Source organism: Buteo buteo, chromosome 12, assembly GCF_964188355.1.
Source record: "Buteo buteo chromosome 12, bButBut1.hap1.1, whole genome shotgun sequence".
In the NCBI taxonomy this organism is placed as follows: Eukaryota; Metazoa; Chordata; class Aves; order Accipitriformes; family Accipitridae; genus Buteo; species Buteo buteo.
The window spans coordinates 26,405,377-26,426,585 of NC_134182.1; the positions used below are offsets into that span (position 1 = coordinate 26,405,377).

At 38.3% G+C, this 21,209-nt stretch overlaps 1 protein-coding gene across 4 annotated transcripts in view; it reads left to right on the forward strand.

The window, feature by feature from the left end:
• The first annotated feature begins 9,088 nt into the window (after nt 1–9,088).
• RASGRP3 (RAS guanyl releasing protein 3) overlaps nt 9,089–21,209 on the forward strand; it is a 65,341-nt gene continuing 53,220 nt past the window's right edge. For 3 of the 4 annotated variants that reach the window (XM_075043133.1, XM_075043139.1, XM_075043140.1), the window contains exon 1: nt 9,089–9,291. The gene's annotated coding sequence lies outside the window, so the exon portion shown is untranslated. The remainder of the gene's footprint in view (nt 9,292–21,209) is intronic. The other variant, XM_075043135.1, reaches the window with a different exon arrangement.

Consider the following 21,209-nt stretch of genomic DNA (forward strand, 5'->3'; position numbering starts at 1 on the left):
TCCCCAGCAGGACATAGTCTGTTTCCACCTAAAACTGAATTAAACTTTCCTGTCATCTAAATGGTCCCTGTCACTTTATGAGTGGGCACCATTCTCAGGATCCACACCTCCCCTTCGGGCTTCAGGCAGCCATCCAGCTCAGCTCTGGCCACAAGGGCACTCCCCACTTTCTGTCCCATTCAATAACCCTTTCCAGGGCCAGTCCTCGCTGCAGTCCTGCTTCTGCTTTTTGCCTCCAGCACAACCTGTCATTTGCTCATGACCCAAAGCCTCAGCATCCTGTACACCCATTCCTTCCTATTCATTGGCATTGGACTGCACAAAGTAGTTTTCAGTCTCTAAATACAATTTTGGCATATGGTGAAACTGATAGCTACTATCCGGTACTTAGAAAAATCTTCCACCAAGGTAAATTGATCACATCTGTCACAGCGATCTCTCTCCTCAGAAACAGAAGGCACCACCACCAAGTCAACTTTGTATTCTTCCCAAAACTACCTACTGAGATGTGACATGTTCATTTTCCTTCTTTTACCATAAGCAAGAAATTTCAAGTATGCTTTTAGCAATGAATGTATTCTTCTTTGGCCTGCAGCATCACCAAACTGAGCTAAGTAGCAAATATGGAATAAGGATGTTTCAAAAATAAAACAGGAAAGGGAAATCCTTTGATTTGCACAACAGTGAGCTGAATGGACATGGATTTTTCATTCACATTTGCTCATGCTTAGATGTAATTTTTTCCAAAGACTAAAGAAAAATAGAAAATTACTATTTTAAATTTCCTTTAAGCTGAAGAGGAAAAAAAAAGGAACTACATCAACTATATTGCAATGTTAGTTCACTTCAGTATATTGAATATAAACCAAAGCAGATTAATAGGGAGCCTTTAAGGGTTTCACTATTGAATGAAACATACATAGTGCATCCAGACATACATATTAATTTCACATCTGGTACTAGTTCTGGTATTGGGTTATTCCACCAGAAGGCAGCAATAACTATTTTTAGCCAAGCTGACCCTTACTTCATCCAGTAAAACTTGGTTTATATTTGAGTGTTTGCTAAAAACATTACATGTACCACATACTAGACCTAACAAAATATTTGCAAATGTGTACCACAAGGAAGATAGTCTAGGAAAATCCATCACTAAAGGTATTTTCCCTGTCTAAACACCTAATTCAAAACAGCTTCAAGAGACTCAGTAGCATACAGGGCTCAAGGGCAAGGACCTTGAGCAAGAGCTCCTTGCACATGGTCTACCAGCCTCTGGGGCAGACCAAACAAAAGATCCCTGCAGAAGCTCACTCTCACTATGATTCCCTTATACTTCTAATGTCTGTTCTAGTTCTCTGCAATTTCCACTCTCATCTCTTCATTCTTCTATACAAGTGCAACTGATAATATCTATCACTATATTAACATTTTCCCACCTAATTTTGGCGTAACTCCACTGACTTACATTGGTAGTAACTGTGCTCCCAATATATAACTACAGCAATTTTCTAACACTTCAAAGTTTCAAAAAATAAAACAATTCAAAACTGTGAGGAATAAAGTGTTTAAAACCTTTTGAAAGAGAACTAGCACCACTGGAGAAATTTGCTAATAATAAATTTTTTCTATGTTTTAAAACACGTAGTATCTCACTGAACCCCTCCAACTCTCCTGTTGGCAACATGAAACATAAACTAAAATGTAATTGCAATTAAAGCCCAAATAATAAGAGTCAAGCCAAACTTTTTAAACTCTGCGTTTGGGGGTTTAAGTTATCTTTATATAAAGCATTTTATTGTAGGATCATAAATGGGATGAAGTATCAGGAGCTTGCAAATTTTTTTAATTTTGTAATTAATAAATATTAATAAAAGTTAATAGAGTTCTCCCACTGCACAACCAGCAGAAGATCTGAATCCAGCTCCAGCTGTTCAACAACTGGACAGAAATATAAGCAAATATCATAAAGACCTGGAGATACAGTAGGAGAGATTAAGCCCTTATGATTTCTTTGGTCTGAAAACTGCAGAAAAGAGGGGAGCTCCGGGGAAGCCTGCCGTTCACAGGTTTTAACAGCAAAGATACTTTTCCTCCTGCCTTTGTCACTAGAGGTCAGCACAGCATCTGAAGTGCCACATTGTTCTCGTTTAAGGAATGATAAGAAAAATCCACAACTCTTAGAGGGAAATAGTGGTATTAAACAGCTCCAGGAAGACAGAATCTGTGTTTCTGCAATGGGAGAAACGTGAAATGTGAAGCCTCCGAAAAAGGAGAACACAGCAGCAACTGAAAAGCCTGAATCCAAAATTAGAGTAAAAGAATGCTAGAAGTTTAAAGGTTCCCACAGAGCAATCAGAGTCTAACAACAGCTATTTTTAAAACATCCATTAGCATAAGGTAAAAGCTGTCACCTAAAAAACCCAGCTGACTAACACTCTGAGCACTCTTCCTGATGCATGAGAAATAAACTATTTAATCTCCCGGCACAACAAAATTCCTACCCCAGGCTGTGAGCAGCTGGTCTAGCTTATGTAGAGCTAGCTCATACATGCAGGTCAAGGAGATAGGGAAAGCATTAACTGCACTGGAACAATTCCTAGGAATGCAGGGGAAAAAAAAAACCCAAAAAACCAAAACCACCAAAACCAGACACTCATCTTCCCAACACAACAAAACAGATATCCACTGTGTGATCCTTGTCCCTTTGTAGTCACTGGAGAAACCTCATGGTTAGGGGGTCTCACTGTGCATGTTGCTATTCCTGTCCCCTGCGGCCTCTCAAAGGCCCGATTACTGTCAGCCAGGTGGTGACGTGCTATCACAGCACCTGACAGGAACTGTGAAGGAGCAACTCTTCCTTTTCCTTTTAGAAGAGGAGATTGCAGCAGTCAGCTGTTCTCAAGACAGGTGCAGGCAACAGAGATTTGGCACTGAAGAGATGCCACCTTGCGACAGGGCAAATCAGTCACCTCCCCTCCCAGCGCATGTGCCAGAAAAGAGGTCTGTATTCCGGTATGATTTATGGTATTCAATTCACATCTCCAGCAGAGGAGCACATGTTTGTCAGTATGACCCAGACTCCAACAGAGAACTGTGTATCTATACCCCAAAAAAATGTTTAGTACAGACTGCCCTACCTAAAGTTGCAGCAAAGGGGCTTGGACTACAGCGTCTTCCCTAAGCTGACACAACAGCATTTAGTACAACTTCACCTGCCTCCTCTGTTCTGGCAGATACAGGAAAGCAACATCTTGAAATCCAGAAATGTTTGGTCAGCAAATGGAAGCCCCTTGGAATAGTGGCAAAGGAAACTACAGGAGAATATACTCACACTCACATATGGACAAAGCAACTCATCTTGGTGAATGAATTAAAGCAAGGGGAAACCAGTGTAAATGAGAACTAACAAAAAGCAGATGGATTTTAGCCATTTTTAAATATTTTCTTTGCTAATCTACACGTGGCTATGAAGGATAAGTAAAATGGTGTGCACCCAGCTTCTAGCAACCACAAAAAAGTTAACAAGTTCCTGTAGGGAAATCTTTTTGCTAGAGATGCATTATCTGTAAGACAAATTATTGCTCTTTTGTTAGCACATTTATACACAAAGGAGGAAACAATTTGTCACTGCTATATGTTTTCTCACTTTTTTTCTTGGAAACTTCAATTCTAAAAGACACACATTAAAATAAATACAAGAGTAGAAAAGTGGGCTTTTGAGATCAAACATCTAAAAGCTGAAGTGCAGGACTATAATGCCTGAGGTCTTCTATCCATTACTAATACCTTTGAGTCATAGTGCATGGGAGTCAAAAATGGGCACCTTGTTGTACCAACTGCTGTAAAAAAGGCTTTCTCTCAACAGAGGTAGAAAATGAGAAAATAAGATGGATACAGGTGGGAAAAGTATACAAGGAAATAATGAGATAATGCTAGTAATAGTGAGACCAGCTGCCCACCTTGTATGAATGAACATGGGATGCAGTCAGGAATGGGGACTTCTGACATAGCATTCTGAGCAGCCAGGAGAGCAGAGAAGCCACCCACAAAGATGGGCAGCACCAGAAGAACTTGCTAGAGATAATTTCTGACAGTTCAAGAACCTGTTGAAATTTTAAGTAGCCCCTTTTACCTTCCTGGAACAAAACACCACCTGCCACCCAGCAGCAACAGTGTTGACATTTTTGGAGGACTGTGGGACAAAGGAGAGTTTTGCAGAACAGTGAGGTAATGTTGCAGTTGTTTATAGCAGCTTCTCACAAGTCGGGGAGAAAACACAAGGGTGCTTGCATGAAAATTTTACAAGTGGGAACATAAGATCAAGTTGTGAGCTGGCTGGAAGCAAAGATCAACTCTGCTAGACTAAATTACACACACCCTAAGCAGGACAGAAGTAGAATGCAAAGAACCTTTGCAACCTTTGTAGAATACAAAGATGTGCCTGAAAAGGAAATAGGAGACAACTAAAATACAAGGGGGGGAGGGGGGAGATGAAAAGCTGAAACAACCAACAGAATAAACTTCCCAGATAAAAGTATTACTTCCTGTGAGACCTTTCGCAAGTTACTCTATTTCCTCATCAATACCATGGATATAATGCTTCCTGCTGTCACCACCTTCCTAAAAGCTTCACACTCCTAGTTCGTTGTACAGAAATCAGTCACAGGGAAGAGATGGGGATGTACGAGAAGGTTTGGACTTTAAGAACTTTAACATTTTGTAAATGAAGCTTTAACTTTAATCTTCACAATTATGCTGCCATCACGGTTAATGCATGTTCTTTGTTTAAGGTACAGAGAAAAAAATATACACTGTGTTTTGGTAAGCAAGACGGTGAAAAACAAGTTAGACTTCTGTTAATGTTCTCCCTTCACTACCACACAACCAACCTAAAACACACACAGATAGTATATGGCATGAGGGATTACAGACCACAACTGTGCTAACCTCATGAGGCCACAAACACACAGGGCAGACAACCAGCATATTATCTTCTACGTGTATGTTGACTCACAGCCTGAGTCTGACCTGCGGTTTTCCCTGACTTTTTTTTAAGATCACAATGAACCGTTCTTCAGCTTGCCCCATAGCTGTAAGCAGCAGATCTGTTGGGATATTTCTACGTTTTGATGATTTGCTTGAGTGGCGGGGGGGGAAAACAATACATTATCTGTGCAGCGAACATAAGCTACAATTAGAAAGGCCCTTAAACTCACAGCTCCTCAGCTGTGATAAACTGGCACAGATCCTTTAAAACCAATTGGCCAGATTCCCCAGACAGCTCAAATCAGTGTCGCTCCACTGAAGCTGATGAAGCAATACCAATTTGTAGAAGCTAGGGATCTGGCCCACAGCCTGCACTGCAGTCCAGAAAGACCATTTGTGTTTAACAGGATCGGAAATCAAAAGGAAAGTCTGTGTCCTTATAATTTACTCAATACTACTGAGACAAGTGATTTCCATGGTGTTAAGTCAGGTAGACTAAACAAGAGCTATACCAGATAAAAACTGGTTTATTGTTTCTTCCTCAGTATATCTTTACCAGGGAAAGTTATGTAATTTCTTGCAACATATTCCATGAGGCAATGAAATGTGAAGGCAAGAAGGAGACTACTCTGGAAAGAAGAGGGGCAGGAATGACACTACAAAGAATTCAAGCTATTTAATGAACTACAGGCAGGACAAACGGGAGTGTGCTGTCCTGCTCATGCTGACTTTATGTCAAACCCATCCCCACTGATGTCAGTGGAAAGAGTGGTGTAACACAATGCTGCTCAGCAGCACAAGGGAGGGGCAGCATAAAAGCAGAGAAGGCGGCTCAGGTAGTTCAACTTTTTATTTTGGAAGCTGTTCTGAAAAGCTTCCATATTCAGATTTCATGGGAATTTGAATGGCATTTTTATCATTCTAATTGTGAAAAGCCAGATGGAGAGCTAGAACTAATTCAGTAATCAGCACTAGGGGGGGACCATATCAAAGCATCTAGATTCATGTTTTGTGGCTCATTGGCAGAAATCAAAATTATTTGTGCAAAGACCCTTTGAGGCATCCAGCAAAAAGCAGCATTTTTGTCATGCTGCCATGGGATAGCTCAGTCTAAGTCTTCTCTGGTAAAGAACTCACAATTCTCTTTACATGAACAAACTGACTGCACACAGGAACTCACTGAAAAGAAAGAGTTTGCTTACATCCTTAACACATGCACACATCCATGTACTTTCAGGGCACAGAGTGTAAATGAACTGTGAAGACAAGATGTTTTGAACTCCAGGGGACCAAAAACATCCCCACGAGTTCTTGGCACCACAGTGTTACCCTGCATCTGCTCATGCAGCCATTGTTTGTCCCAGAGGCTAATGCATAAGGAAGAGTAAAAATGGGACTTTGACACAGAAAAATTTAATTGCGCCTTACAAGCATTGGCCCTCAGCAACTCTTTCTCACCGTGCTCCTAGCTCTTTTGTGGCTCCACCAGCTACCTGATTGATCACCAAAGGAAGGTCTGAAGTGGAAACTCTGAAGACCCCTCTCAAGACAGAGTCTCCTCAAGATTGCAAGACTAAAGTGGGAGTGAAAAAGCTTGCACACTTGGTGAGAATTTCTTCCAGTGTGCAAAGTCGGAATGAAAGAAGAGAGAAATCCTGCTTTAACCTTGCATTCTATTTTTAATGTTTGAGGGTGTTTTGAATGACACTGAGAAAAGATGCATGTGTTTGAAAGAAAGGCTACCAGCAAAATCAGTGCAAGCAGGCTTCTGCAGTTGAGCTCTACTGGCACCGTGCTGACACAAGGCAAGCAGCTATTCAAGACTAAGCCTCTCCAGAGCTCTGGCGGTGCTTGGTGCTAACTGCACCACAGTGCACAAAGATTGTGTGATGCAAATTCAAGCCTGTAACCACTAGCAACTCAATGAACAGATTTAAGGTTTAAACCAAACCACATTTGAATAAAGGTATGCACAAGTGAAATACTGCTAAGCAGCTTTGCACTTCAGTGCTGTTATATTGTGGAGATCGACTTTGCAGAAATAGGGTTAGTTAGGCCTATTCCACAGCTGTTCCATAATAATGAATTCAATCAACTTTCACACATTACCAGTCCTTCAGCCTTGGTCTAAGGTCTGAAAGAGCCAGAAAGACCACAGCATCCCTTCAGCCATCTCCACGACAGAATCTTCTCAGCTAAAACTGGTTCTGTACTTCAGCTGAAGTCAGTATTTGATCCACTGTTCACTACAAAAAATTATATTCCTCTTTGTCAGATTTGTAGTACGTTATCTGCAAAGATCAACATCTTCCTAAGACTTTAAACCTGTCTGCTAATTACCAATATTAGCACAAGAAAAAATATCATAAACATTGTAACTTTTAGGTCCTTCTATAAGTTAAATTACTGATTTTGAGAGGAAATTTCCTTGGAGTATTCCACTTTTTGGTTTAGTTTTATAAAAAAGTACTTCAAGGAAAATCTTGGGCTTGAGTTATTGTTAGTTTTCAAGAAATCAACAAAAATGCTTATTCACCCACCATTTGTATGTCTCTTCTTTTTTCATAAACAATCACATTCTTGTCATGAGAAACAGGATCTTTGCAAAGTTCTCAACAAAGCAGGCACTTTCCTGAAGATGCTCTTGATTTTTATATAAACTGCTCTGTCATCATCTAATCTACTTAAAGGTAATACAGATTTGCAAATTCATACATAAAACACCATACTAGCTAACAGTCATGATAATTGCCTACATAATATGACTGAAACAAAAGTTTTAACGTTTTCCAAATTCCTCAGATGCCACAGGTCCTTAACTCTCACCACTTTCAGCAGGACTTGTATGAGTGTATTTCACATACAAATCTTAAACACAAGAAAAATTACTTGTCCATATAGCAACATCTATCTTCTAAGTCTCTGCCTTCCCACTAAAATAATCACCAATCCCAAACCATGCATTACAGTCTTAACTATCTTCAATAAGAACACAGCTATTCTAACATGAAACTACCAATTTAAAGACCAGCAGAAAGCTTTTTTACAGCAATTTACCTAATTTGTATAAACTGAAGGAAAGGCATGTACCTCAAACAGCAGAAAAAGTGGGACTAGGGAGAAGACATAAAGAGCCAGGTAAGTACAGTACTATGTTATCATCTTAATTGAGTATAATGTGAAAATGGTTAATATTTTTATTTTTTTTAAGCTTGACAGGACCTTGAAAGTTTGGTATGTATCTTTAAAACTACTAAGCTGAAAATAATTAAAATTGGAAAGCTTTTGATCAAAAAAACTGACCCAAAGCCTATCAAAATAATTCTTTATCTCAAATTAATTCATAAAGCATATTTGAGGATTTTAACATAGTTGCTATTCAAGAGCTATAGCTGCACAGCCACCCTCACTGAATGCATGCATGACAATACTGTTTCCCTGCATGTAAGTGCACTCAGTTTGCTTAAATGCTTCCATCGCAGCTCTGGCTTGAGGCTGCAAGGTAAGTTTCACTGAGGAAGAAAGTACTCAGATGAAATGATGATTCACAGACTTTAAACGTCATTCTTGAGCAGACAAGATCTGCTTCCTATAACATATATTTTGCCATCCTAAAATATGTTAGTCATCTTTGTCCTCTTTTCTAAGCCAAAGAAAACTTTTGTTCCAACTCTCCAGTCTCAAACAATATCAAAGATTTAATCAAAATTAAATACTTAAGGGAAGTGGTAATTACTCAAGAGACTAAGGTCGAAAGGCCTAGTGCTACTGTGTCTCCTCATTTTTTTGTAGAGTACAAAAGATGACATCCTAGCATGTTTTTGAAGAACTATTTTCCTCATGAAAGAGAACTGGGTCTGCAGAGCAGTCTTTACCAAATTCTTTTACTTATAATGGTGGGGGAGGGCAAAAAACCCTAAGATCTTTCCTTTGTTTAAATGCATTTCCTGCCTTCCTTACTGCTATAGACCGTGTTGTGGCAGGCCTATTTATAGTCCAAAGAAAGGAAAAAGCACCACTGGATGCAGGAAAACTAAGTTGGGAAAGAATAGAAGGAAGTGTGGCTGCCATTTAGCCAAACAATCTAGAACTAATTGAGCTCAAAAGAGCTCGAGCCTCAGTGAAGCTGCTGTGAGTGAACAGAGCACAATCCTGCTGCTCTCTCCAGGGCCCTGCCAGGGCTGCTGAGGGTGAGAGTCATGTACAGGACGCTGCTGGGCAGCAAATAATGTCAGCATCTCAACACCATGAGAAGAAGTCTTAAAAAAAGGAGAGTGCTGAAAGTTAGATACCTACCAAATTAAGGTAAGTGTCTCTTTCTGGCATTTCTGCTTGCTGCATTCTCCACGTCTTTTCAGATGTGGCCAGACTGGTAAATGAAAACAGAATGAGCTTTGGAGAAGGAACTGTATTGGATTTTTTAGATAAAGGTTTGGCAGGATGTCTGATTTTTAGATAAAGAAATCTGAATTCAGTTACAGATTCTTCAGAACTTTCCTTAAGCGAAGGAAGCCTTTGCCATATGTCCATAAGATAACTTTGCTGTTTTCCTCACCTGTGTCATGTTCATTTTATAATCTGCGATTAAGTACTAGAGAAATGTTGATGGTGACTATATGTCCATAATAAAATTAATGAAGTCAACTCCGCATTAGGTTAAATATATAGATTTACAGAGAGAAGGAGGGAGAAGTATATGAAATATATATTTATACAAGATGTTTTAATTTAGAATACATAAACATATCAAAATGTATATAATTTATAAATAAAGCTTTGTGAGAATTTAGTCTTATAGTCATGAGGTACATTTGAAGGTAGGAACTTTGCCAAAATTAAAGCACCTGAAAGTTTCTATAGTTTTAGAATTTATTATAGCAGGTAATTTGTTTGTGTGTGCGTGTAGGTACATAAAAATATACTATATGTAGATATTGATATATGTTATTCATTGTGGTTTTGCATTGCAATACCATGTGGTTGCCACTCTGAAGTCTAATTTAAACTGACGGTAGAATGTGAGTAGAAATTTTTTATCTGCTTCTTTTCAGATACTATACACAGAGTTATACCATCATGACTGCATGTGTAAAAAGCTCCATTTTAAGACAGCAGTGTACAGACCACATTAATTCATTGAATTAGCATCAACAAGACAGACTTTTAAGAGGGAAAAATGAAAAGTTATTTTAAGATTGTGTTTGATTGATTTCCAACATGCCCTTTGCTCTTCTAACAAAGGAAATGCTGTTGTGATTTGAAGGCAGGAGGATAGAAGCTAGTGTGGAACACTAGATTCAGGATTTAATCATGTGATTCTCATCTTCTTTGAACAATCTATGAGAATAACCTTTGCATTAGTCTCACTTGTGTTAACACATTACCTCTATGCATATGCCATTCAGATTATTCATTTGTTATTCAGATGTTGCTTAGGATTAGTGGTTTATTGTAAAAAATTGCTGGTGAGTAAAAAGGAAGTGTGATGTGTTGTTATTCTACTGTATCCCCGTAGGATGCTATTATGTTTAGAGTCTGTTATTGTGAAGATAGCAAGGCAGGATGTCATCCACGTAGGTGAAAAGCTGCGATAGGACAATTGTAAACAGCAGCAGTCAGCTGAAAATGTGATTCAGGGAGGTGACAAGCAGCAATTCCAATGAAGCAGATGTTAGTCAGTGCTCATATAAAGGATCAGGCTTTTCTTTGTCTGATTTCAAAGTACTCAATTATTTACAGCAGTTCTCATTTCCAAGAGGTTATAAGCCTCGTCTTGTGAAGAACAAAACATCCATAATAGAAGTAAAAACAGAAGCCTGTACACATGTTTGCAAGAGAAAGCTCTTTAGACTGCAGTTTGAGTAACTAGCATAGCATGTTCTCATTTAGGTAACATTTCTTGTTTTTAATTTCAGTAACTGATTCCCCTGCACAAAGACTGAGCAGAAACAAAAAAAAGAGGGTTTTAATTTAAAAATATAGGATTAAACTGTGTAACCACCATTATACTAGGTATGCTTTTGTAAAACTCAGAGGATAGAGGGAAGGCAAATCTGCACATAAGTACTCACCCAAGCAAAGAAGCATTGCAATTTCTGCTGTTAAACAAATGCAATCATTTCCATGAGATGTCAGCTGCACACCTATTGCAATAGAACTGAACAGCAAACACTGGATCATTCAGATTTATTTAGGTCTGCAACACTCACCGCAACATTGTTTTAAAGTATCATCACTGCATGAATGTAGCAAAACAGACCATTGCTTAGCTATAAGGAAAAGTTCATTTGCAAATCAGCCAGTTACAATGTAATTATACAGGAAGACGTAATAAAATAATGTACTGATGCACTTTTGCATTTATCTGTGGAAAAGATATTATAGATGGCACTTAGAAATTGCCTAATTAATACTCTTAATAAATTCATATCCTTAATGAAGAATTAACAGAACAAATTCTGATGAGAGACACACATGCAAATCCACTGAAGCCAAGAGAGTTGCTCACGCCACTGAGAACAGAGTTTTTTGTTCTGAAGATAAGGAAAACCTACTCCACTGGCTATTCAACCAGTTTCTCTTTCTTATAGTATGCTGTATGTATGTACAGCATGCTACATGGCAGTAGCTTAAAGCTACCCTACTCTTTCTTCAATCTTTTCTCCCATTTTAGCATCTAGGACAGGCTCAAAGCAACTCAGAATTGGGGACAATGTGTCAGCAGCATGGCTAGTGCTGCTCAAAACATACTACGCTGCTTCCAGATAAGACAGCTTGTATTAGAAAAAATCCAGCTTCGAAATTACTGTTAGGTTTTCTACCTTTGAGAACTTAAGGCCAGTGTTTTCAAGTTTGTCTCTGTAACTGCGAGACTTAGTAACCCTAGTTTAAAAAACAGAAACTGCCTTACATAGTCACATAATCGCAGAAGTAGCAGTTTAGGGGGGGGAAAGCCACACACATAAAAAGATTTGTTTCAAAACTGCAAGAGTTCACAAGTTCATGAGTTCAAAGTTTGCAAACTGAGAGTTTTGTCCTGAAGATATAATTGTTCCAGAAGGCCTTAGAATGAAATTTACACCCCTGCACCTTATAAAATCTTACTACCTGCTAGGGTCTAACTGCTCTGCAGGAGGTTCTTTGTATATAAACACTTTTGAGTGTGCACAAGTACTAACAGTATTGCAATTATTAAGACTCCAATCTAAAAATTAAAGAGGAGAATTTGATATACCAGAAGGAAGTGGAGGTTCACATGCCTTCTACCCTACCATTATTTTGCCAGGAGATATAAAGAAGTCTGGGGTTGTCAAATAAATACTTCAGTCAACTGTTAGTACTGTGTGGGCAACGTGGGTTTCTGGTTCCAGGAAAGTTGACTGACTTAAAGAAAAATCACATGACTTAAAAAATAATGCACTTTAGGTGGCAGACAAACCGTGCCATGTTTTCATGAAAAGCTAGCTCAGGTTTAGTAGGATTTATTATTCCTCATGCAGTTGCTCCAGTGTAAGTATCTTAATTTCTCCCTAAGCCCCTATTCCACTATACCAGATGCTCTTACAAAGGAGCTTTGTGCTCCAAGTTAACAGTGAAACCCACTAACATTACCAGAAAAAAAAAGAGCAGAGACTTAGAAGTACCAGTGTGTCTGTTTGGGGCAGTCAAAGCAAGATTTTTTGTGAACATATGTACAGTCTACAGTAGTCTCACTCAAAAAGCAGAACTAGGGAAAAGGGAACATAAAAAGAAACCCAGCTCTAAGACATTAAGAAATCAAAGTTCAATATTGGACAGCATCAAAATAGTTCTACAAAGAGAAGCAGCTGCTCAACACTTACAACAGAAATGTCAGTGCTAAAAAATAATTTCTTTGATAATGTCTAAAAAACCCAGTTTATAAGTATGTGCTCAATAACATCCTGACTCATGCAAATGTTTATACAGGTGCTTAAATTTAAGCATATGAGTAGTCCCATTGACTTCAATAAAAATTATTTCAAGAGGCTGATAAAATTTAAAGCCAGGCAGAGTCATTAGATCATCTAGTCTGACTTCAAACACAGCATGCTAATTTTACCATTCCTCTTGTCTGAAACCCAAAAGCTTGCCTACTTACAACAGAACATATGGATATAGTATGTTCAAGGTAAGTTTAAGGGGAAGATCATGATGTTCTACACGCATTAGTAGCGACTCACTACAGTGAGAATCGTTCAAATTGACACAAATCCCTTAGCTCAAACAGGAATTAAATGTTGCACAGGCTTTGTACCAGCTTACTGCACAAGCACGAAGGTCAATGTGTGTATGGAAGATGGACTGTTTCCCCAAAAAGTCTATGTGCTATTAGAAAAAGCCATTAACTGTACTTTAGTTGCTTTTCTACTCTTCTAATGGACATGGGAAGTACTGTTGCATAAGCAAGGATGAATGAAAAAGCTGCCAAGTCAATCTTCAGGCCAAAGTGCAGCTATATTTTTTGCCTTCAATACTCTCATTTCCCACAGACGATGTGCAAATTGTGGTACAAAACAAGGAGCCACTGTTCAGAAGCAGATGAGACATACAAGTGTTAACCAAATGGAGACACACAGCAAAAATGAAATTGTCAAATCTCTTATCATCACTTGAACACACATAGGCAGTTTAAAAAGACTTATTTGAACAAAAGAGAAAAAAGTTGGAGACTTGACCTGGGGCCTCCTTTACAAGGATCAGTAACAGTGGGTTTATATTACATGAACATACAACAGCAGAATAGTGCTGTGGAAGGATACAACACACAGTCATTACAAAGAACAAAGGGAGGGGTAACAAGAAAGACTTGCTTGGAGTACAAGTCCACCTTGCCCACAATTCATATTCTGTTCCCAGGACTCAAAGATCCTTTGATTACAAAGGATGTCCCACATTGCAGCAGAACAGAGGAGTTAGAATGTAAAGCCTCCCGGGTTTCTTTGAAAACACATCTAGGGGAAATGGGATGGCCTGTGCTTTAGGCAACTAAGAGCCTAAGAACACTGAAGTTGATATACATCCCAAGTGACTATATTCACAGAACACCTAGAACAAAGTAAAACTCCACTATATGACATAGTATTAGCAATGCTTGTTTGTAGCAAAATTTAATCAAAAGTATAATAGGACACACTGGCTAAAGTCTCCTCCAAGAAGCCTGCAAGTTCAGTAACCATGCAGGCATCTTCGTGTCTGGGGTTAGCACAAAAAAGATACATTGGCTTTGAGAAGTATACTTGCCTTTATCTTCTTCCTATTTCCACTGAGTTTCAGGGTTGGCAATCTCCTTGTTACTTAGCACAGTACTTCCTGGAAAGCTGAGAGGTACCCTAGGCGAAGGAGAAACCTGTAGCAACTCCTGACAGCAGGGGAAAATGGTAAGCACACTACCAAGTTTCTGTCCTCAGCTCTTCTGTAAACTCATTTCAGCAATTTGCTCTTATTTCTGCAGTGGATACCATCTCTGAAATGACCCTTCTCAGCCATCTCTTTAGTAATGGTTGCAGACCAATTTATCACAGTGGTCCCCAAACAGACTGTGTGGACTCAAGCAACTGCACAATATAAGATACCGCCCTGCTGTAACAGTTCTGTAATGCAGGAATATGAAAATGCAAATTGGCCAGTCTGTTGTCAGTATTGCAAAGAAGTGATGCCACTTGGTCAAGATAGCACAAATATAGTAAACAGCCAGAGCAGTTATGGTGTGATACAAAGCATTGCGGGTAGTCTGCTCTACCAACATGATTCAACCATATGAACAATAACTCAATTTTCAGGGACGGATTTTAATGTTTTGTCAACCTAACAGGTCTGGCATTGTACCACTAATTAATTCATGATAGTTTACGTTATAAAGCTGTAGGTCATTTTAGTTACAGAGAACAAAAATTAATGTGTACCAACATCTCTGTTTAGATAGCTCAGCTTTCTTAGAATCCTTGATGTCCTAACATACTTTATTTTTCCAATGTAGTGTTTCATTGTTATTTTGGATTATTACCGTACCACAGTTATCTTGGGAGGCTGGAGACAAAGATAAATCTTCAAAGATCAGCTGGCTCATTACTAAAGGGAAAAGGAAAACTGAAATAGCATTCAATCTCAGCTGAACTACAAAGTATCCTTTATAATTTCAGAAATGGGAAGAGGCAAGGGAGGGGAGTGGACTAATGCTGAATTCTTCCAAGCTGCTTGACCTTCCTCCCAGTTATGGCTAGTCTCTTCTTTCTCTCTTAAAGCAAGGAACCGCCATACTGCCTTTATATAATGCCGTGGTTTTATACTGCAACACAGCCTATATGGAATTCTGGAACAGCCCATCATTGTATTATAGTTCTATTCTATTAATTCACATCTATTCTATTAGAGTAGGAGGGTGAGTAACTGTCTTAAGCAATAATTTAAAGCAGAAATAAGATAAAAAAGCAGGATATTGTCCTCATACCATTGAGACATGAAACTGGAACACTAGCAACAGAGAAAGGCCCGGATTCAGACAAGTTTAAAAAATTCAGTAGTTACATATGCAGAGACCTTGGCCCCAAGGAGCTCTGGCATACAAAAATATTAAGTGTTGTGACTATAATAAGTAAATGTCCTCACAACTAATGAGCATGGAAGCGATAGCATCTCTCTCATCTTTGCACTGGGTGCTTTCATAGATACATAGAAGGCACACATGGATCCAAATTCACTCATCTCACAGTAAGTTTGGAAGCATGAATCCTGAAATCTTTGCATGCAATGCAGCAGACCTCAGATAGGTTGCTGGATAACATAGTCTGACTTACAAACATGCTGTTTTTTGGACTCAGTGCAGACCCTGCCTGCCAGTTCTACCAGGTTAGGCATTTGTGATCCATGCCTCATTTTACAGTGCAAGCACAAGCTTAAAGTGCTATTGTTTACAAGGGAGTGGTGCATTACTTTTTAATATTTTTACAGAAACAGTTAAAAAAAAATTGTTCATTTTTTTCCAGGGAGAGGAAGGAAACAGGCTTCTGTTTTGGTCTTTTCTGGGTCTGTAACTAGACTCCATTGTTTCCACTCTTGTAAAGTCAATGCAAATGGACTACATCAAGCTGCAAGGTCAGATACTCAGTGCCAACACGTGCTGCCTCACTAAGAGGTTGACTTACCAAACCAAGAACCACTGTGACATCAGTGGTGGCAACATGTATACCAAAATTAACGAAACAGAAAAAACATTTTTCATTACTTTTGTATAATGCAAAATTGGCAGAATAACATTCTTTGTGATGTACATTTTGAGTGAAAAGCATACTCAGAGGTGATTTATACAAGACAAAGCTGAAAGTAGTTGAACTTACAATAGGAGAGACAAGTAAAATACAGAAGTCCCAGGAAGCTAGGTACTTTCTGTAAAAGAGAAATTGATGCATCATAAAACATACATTCACTGACTTGAAAACTTTTTGTGCAACTATCACTCCACTTCATGTCTGAGAGATGATGAAGAGCTCTGAAAAAAGTGCTGATGTCATACTCTTGTTCACTTGTACTCATTTGCCTCAATTGTGGAAAAAACCATACTTGTTGAAGATCTTTAAATGGTAAAGGAACTGATGATTAGCTCAAACTTACCAGATGCAGAAAACACAATAAAAACTGAGAGCCTCTGTACATTCAACATTGCAGCAATGCCCCGTCCTTGTTCAGCATGTCATTCTCAATGAAGATGGCTGGACAAACCAAGAAAACAAATCTCTTCTAAATGCTCAGGTCTGTTTAGAAATCTTCAACTTCAGAACTATCAAGCTAGTATTGGAAAAAACACTCTTTATGACAGATTTGGTTTTGTGCTTAGTGGTGCTACTACATCTAGGTCTAGAATTAGAGGAACACACTCTCCAAGCTCTGTTTCTGAAATAAGCATATCCACCCTGTGGAATATAACTATTCAAATTAGTTGGTAATAGACAGTGAAGAGCTTTTGTTGCTTTGTTTTGTTGGTTTTTTTTAAACAATCATGAATATATTGTTATTGCTACAGAAGAGGTCCTTATCACCTGCTTTGATTGCATGGTGCAATTTCACCCTATCCCTTAGCAAAGGCAATGCCACTACCATTTAGCATTCACAGTGTAGACCAACTTACATTTGTCAGTCCACCTCTGTACTTCAAGGATTACAATAGAAAATTTTTCATTTGTTTCTAGAAGAAACAAATTCTTTCTAAAAATTCTTTCTAAAAGAAACAAATTCCATTTCAATAACTGACAATGTGAGAAATACATACACATTCATCTATCAGTTGCTTTGGATTAGCTATTTCATGAACACCTGCTGCTTTTGTAAAAATGGAAGTCACAGTACTGAATGAGAAGCATCATGGATAAGCTCACAAGCAGCATGCAATCTTGTCATCAAACAACTGAGAATCTATTAAACAAGAAAAAGTTGCTGAAAGCACTGAGAAACTTAAAACTGAAATGCCTCGTGCTGCATATTTGATGCCTTTGAAGACATAAGAAATTCCTCATCCTGGTCTCCCCAAGCACCTTGACTGAACATCAAGAGATGTTTTTGATGCAATTCCATGTTTGAAGACAATACAGTGGATAAAAGACAAATTTATTGGCTCACCCACACATCACCTATAATAATTAAATAATACTAAGGATCTTAATATGATGAGGGTCTTAATATTACTTTTAAAAAAACTCCCTTTCCACCACAGCCTCTTCACAGTAACATCCAGTTAGTCCTCAATTTATGCTGCAGGCTTTCGACAAGGTGTTTCCACTTACAAACATGTCCTGAAACAAAGCAAATACAAAAACAAGAATTATGACCTCTCTCTGTGAAATAGAATGAAGTAAAATGAACTGGAAGTAAAAAACATTGTGGTTTTACAATAATAGTAATGATTTTAATAATTAAAATTTCTTACATATGTTGATATAAGGAAGGAACTTTAAATTGCCCACTTCTCTGTGAATACTGTGGGCTTTGGAAGGGAGGAGGAGAGTTGGTTTTGTGGATTTGTTTTCTGTTTGAGTAGGTTTGAGGTTTTCATTCACCCCATTAGTCATTGTGATCCCCTTTCTAAATCTGAGGACCAAAGGTACAGAAAAATTAAGACTATCCCCTATTTTTCATGCCAGATGTTATCCCTAAAATCTAGTATCTCTCTATGCTTCTTCAGAGAAAATATTACGTGAGTTGAGGCACAATTACCATTAACTTAGAGCTGTGAGTGCACAGCATTTCCACAACATAGAGCATAGATTCTAAGCTGGACATCAAGAGGAAAGAAGGAAAGGAGAGGGGAGCCACTAGTAATGTACATGAGTGAAAAGGGTGCCTTGAGTGATTTGGTCATGATATTCCCACCAGTCTTATACAATCCACCCTTATCATCAAACTTCATCCTTCTACCTCCCATCTCTACCTCCTGGATCCTCTCTCCTTTACTCTTATATATTTGCGCTTCACAGTTAGACTGGATGATTGTTGTAGGTCCCTTCCAACTGAAATAATATTGTATTCTATTCTATTCTATTCTAATTTTATTTCTCTCCTATCCACCTCTTCTGCACCTTAGCACCTTCACTGCATTCCCTCCTAACTCCACTAACCCCTTCTTCATATTCACCTCCATTCCAGGCATGAGTTTTTCACTATGCAGACAAAGTGCTTAAGACAAAACTAAGAGCCATCCAAAAGTGGTGGGAAGGTGGCTGGGATGACAGGTAGGAGCCCCTCTGGAGCATGGAATGAGAAGCACTGAGGGCATGGACCACTGGCAGAGTGGCTTAATCCCCAGAGAATTCAACAGCCACAGTAACAAACACCCAAATCTCTACTGAGCAAGTGAAAACATTATTCAGAAGCTTACAACCGGGCTGAATGTTTAATAGGTCAACAAAAAAATCCCCCACTGCCTGCCATGATGCAACCGATCTGTCAAAAGGCAGGTCTGTACTTCAGAGCCTAGAAGTGTTACTGTTTTTCAATGCCACACTTGGAAGAAATGTTTAACAAAGCACAACAATTTTTTCCCTCCATTATTTCTGAGAATGGAATTATCAGATATTTTAGCTTAATTCACAAACTCCAAATTTCAGGCAGGTACACAGAATATCAAATCTCAGTTTAAATTACTATTTTCTCACATACTTAAAATCACTCAAAAGCATTTTTTTCCAATGAAAAGCAACTAGCAACCTTAACTCTAGGCATTGCCATAGGCTCCACCTATGACATATAATCGCTGATATAAAGAAAGGACTGATTTCAAGGGTCATACCTAAGGATGACCTAATTTAATGATACCCTATCTTCTCAGCTCTTACTTTCTTAGCCATAACATGACTATTGGATATATACCCTTGGGTATGAAAGGGGAGGTACACTGTATTTGCAGTACTCCTGTGCCCCCTAGAGCATTGTATTGAAGAACCTGGAATTGTCTTAGATTGCTGGGGATATAACATAGTCTATAGATGTTTAAAGCTGATTTAATATAATGTAAGGTTGAGAGGCTTATATACAGTATTTTCAGCAAAATTTCCTTTCCATTATGTCCTTCAGATGCCCTTTAGCTGACAGCTTAGTATAAGAGCTGTTGGACTATTTATAGCAGACTTTTGAATCACACTTAGGTATTTATAAAACATCCTGTCTAGTGAAGGCTTCCATGGTCTGCTTTCCTTCACTTCTGCTGATAGTGAAGGCTATATAGTATCTGAGGCAGCGAGGTAGACCAGGCATTGTTCATTAGTTATGGATTCCACATATTCTAAAAGGCTGCAGTCAAATCATAGTGCAACCATTTAGGAAACAAATGTAGTAACACAGACTTGCAGGTAGTATAACCTGACATTTTTGTCCACTGAGAGTCTTACCTCCTGTTACATAAACTCCAGAAGAACAGGGTAACAGAAAAAGACATTTTCAGGCAACCTACAAAACAGCTGTCCATAATTGCCATATTCAGAAAATAACTGTATATTCCAAAATTTTGCACAGTATCAAAGCACTGATGCTGAGATAAGCTCTTTATCAATGATCAGTTTATAAATGAATGTACCTACAGTTAATTAAATGACACATAAGCAAGACAGCCAAGTATGTCTAAAAAGATAAGAGAAACAATAATTAAAAACAAGCCATGAAATAAAGCCTCTCCTACAGTAAGGAGAGGCTTTGGATCCATTTATGCAGCATCAATGAAAGCAAACAACTTCCTGATCTCAAGCTGAACCAAAATGGGCAACTCTTCCATTCTTTACTTCCTTGCGACTTTTCTAAAAGCTATCCATACTATTTGACATTAAAATTTTTACATGCACCCATCCCTATCACAATTCAGTGCTAACTGTACTCATTTTTATTGTTCCTGTTCAGTATTTCTCATAGCATGTCTGAGAAATCTATGTTCATTTCTTAGTTTTTATTTGAGGCATTAATGTCCACAGAGAAAAGTGTACCCTTTTCAATCCAGTCTTGAGTTGTTTTCTCAACAGAAAGAGAAGCTAATATACCATTGTGTAACAAACAGCAAAGTTTTGTCATACAGAAGATGCCATGTGATAGATATAAGAATACAATATTACATTCACTGTGTCTGCATTAGCTACTTAGTATTTCTTAAAAAAAGGTAAGAACAGGAAAAAAAGAAAGTGCCCACAAAACTTTTTGAGACTTATTTTCAGGAATTATACACAAATTATGTCTCTGTTCTGTTTCATGGTGACTTAAATCTGTCCATCTAGCATGAGGAACTGATAAACTTTTTCTCACATAAACCGCAATCAGAGTTTATGGCATTTTTTTACTGAACCATAAAATAATCATTTGTGTACTCATTTCAGAAAGTACAAAGGCTTCTTTTCTTTTTAGGGAGTGTAACCCAAGCTGTTTGTGGAATATTGCCATTTAGTCATTATCGTCAAGTTATGTTCCTATGTGGAGCATGACTACCAAATAAAAATAGGCAGCTATTCAGTGCACTGTGATGACTCTGTTCTGTGTGCTACTTCAAATAGCCCAGGTACTACTAGTATTTAATCAATGATATCAAAGGGTCTTGATAAATGTAAAAGAGTGCAATTGATACTGTGTAACCAGAGGAACGGACAAAGTAGTATTAATGTCATTTGTGGACTAGTAGACCATTGTGGAACACATTTCAATCATGTTTTCTTCAGTATCAGCTGGGAGTAATTTTGTAA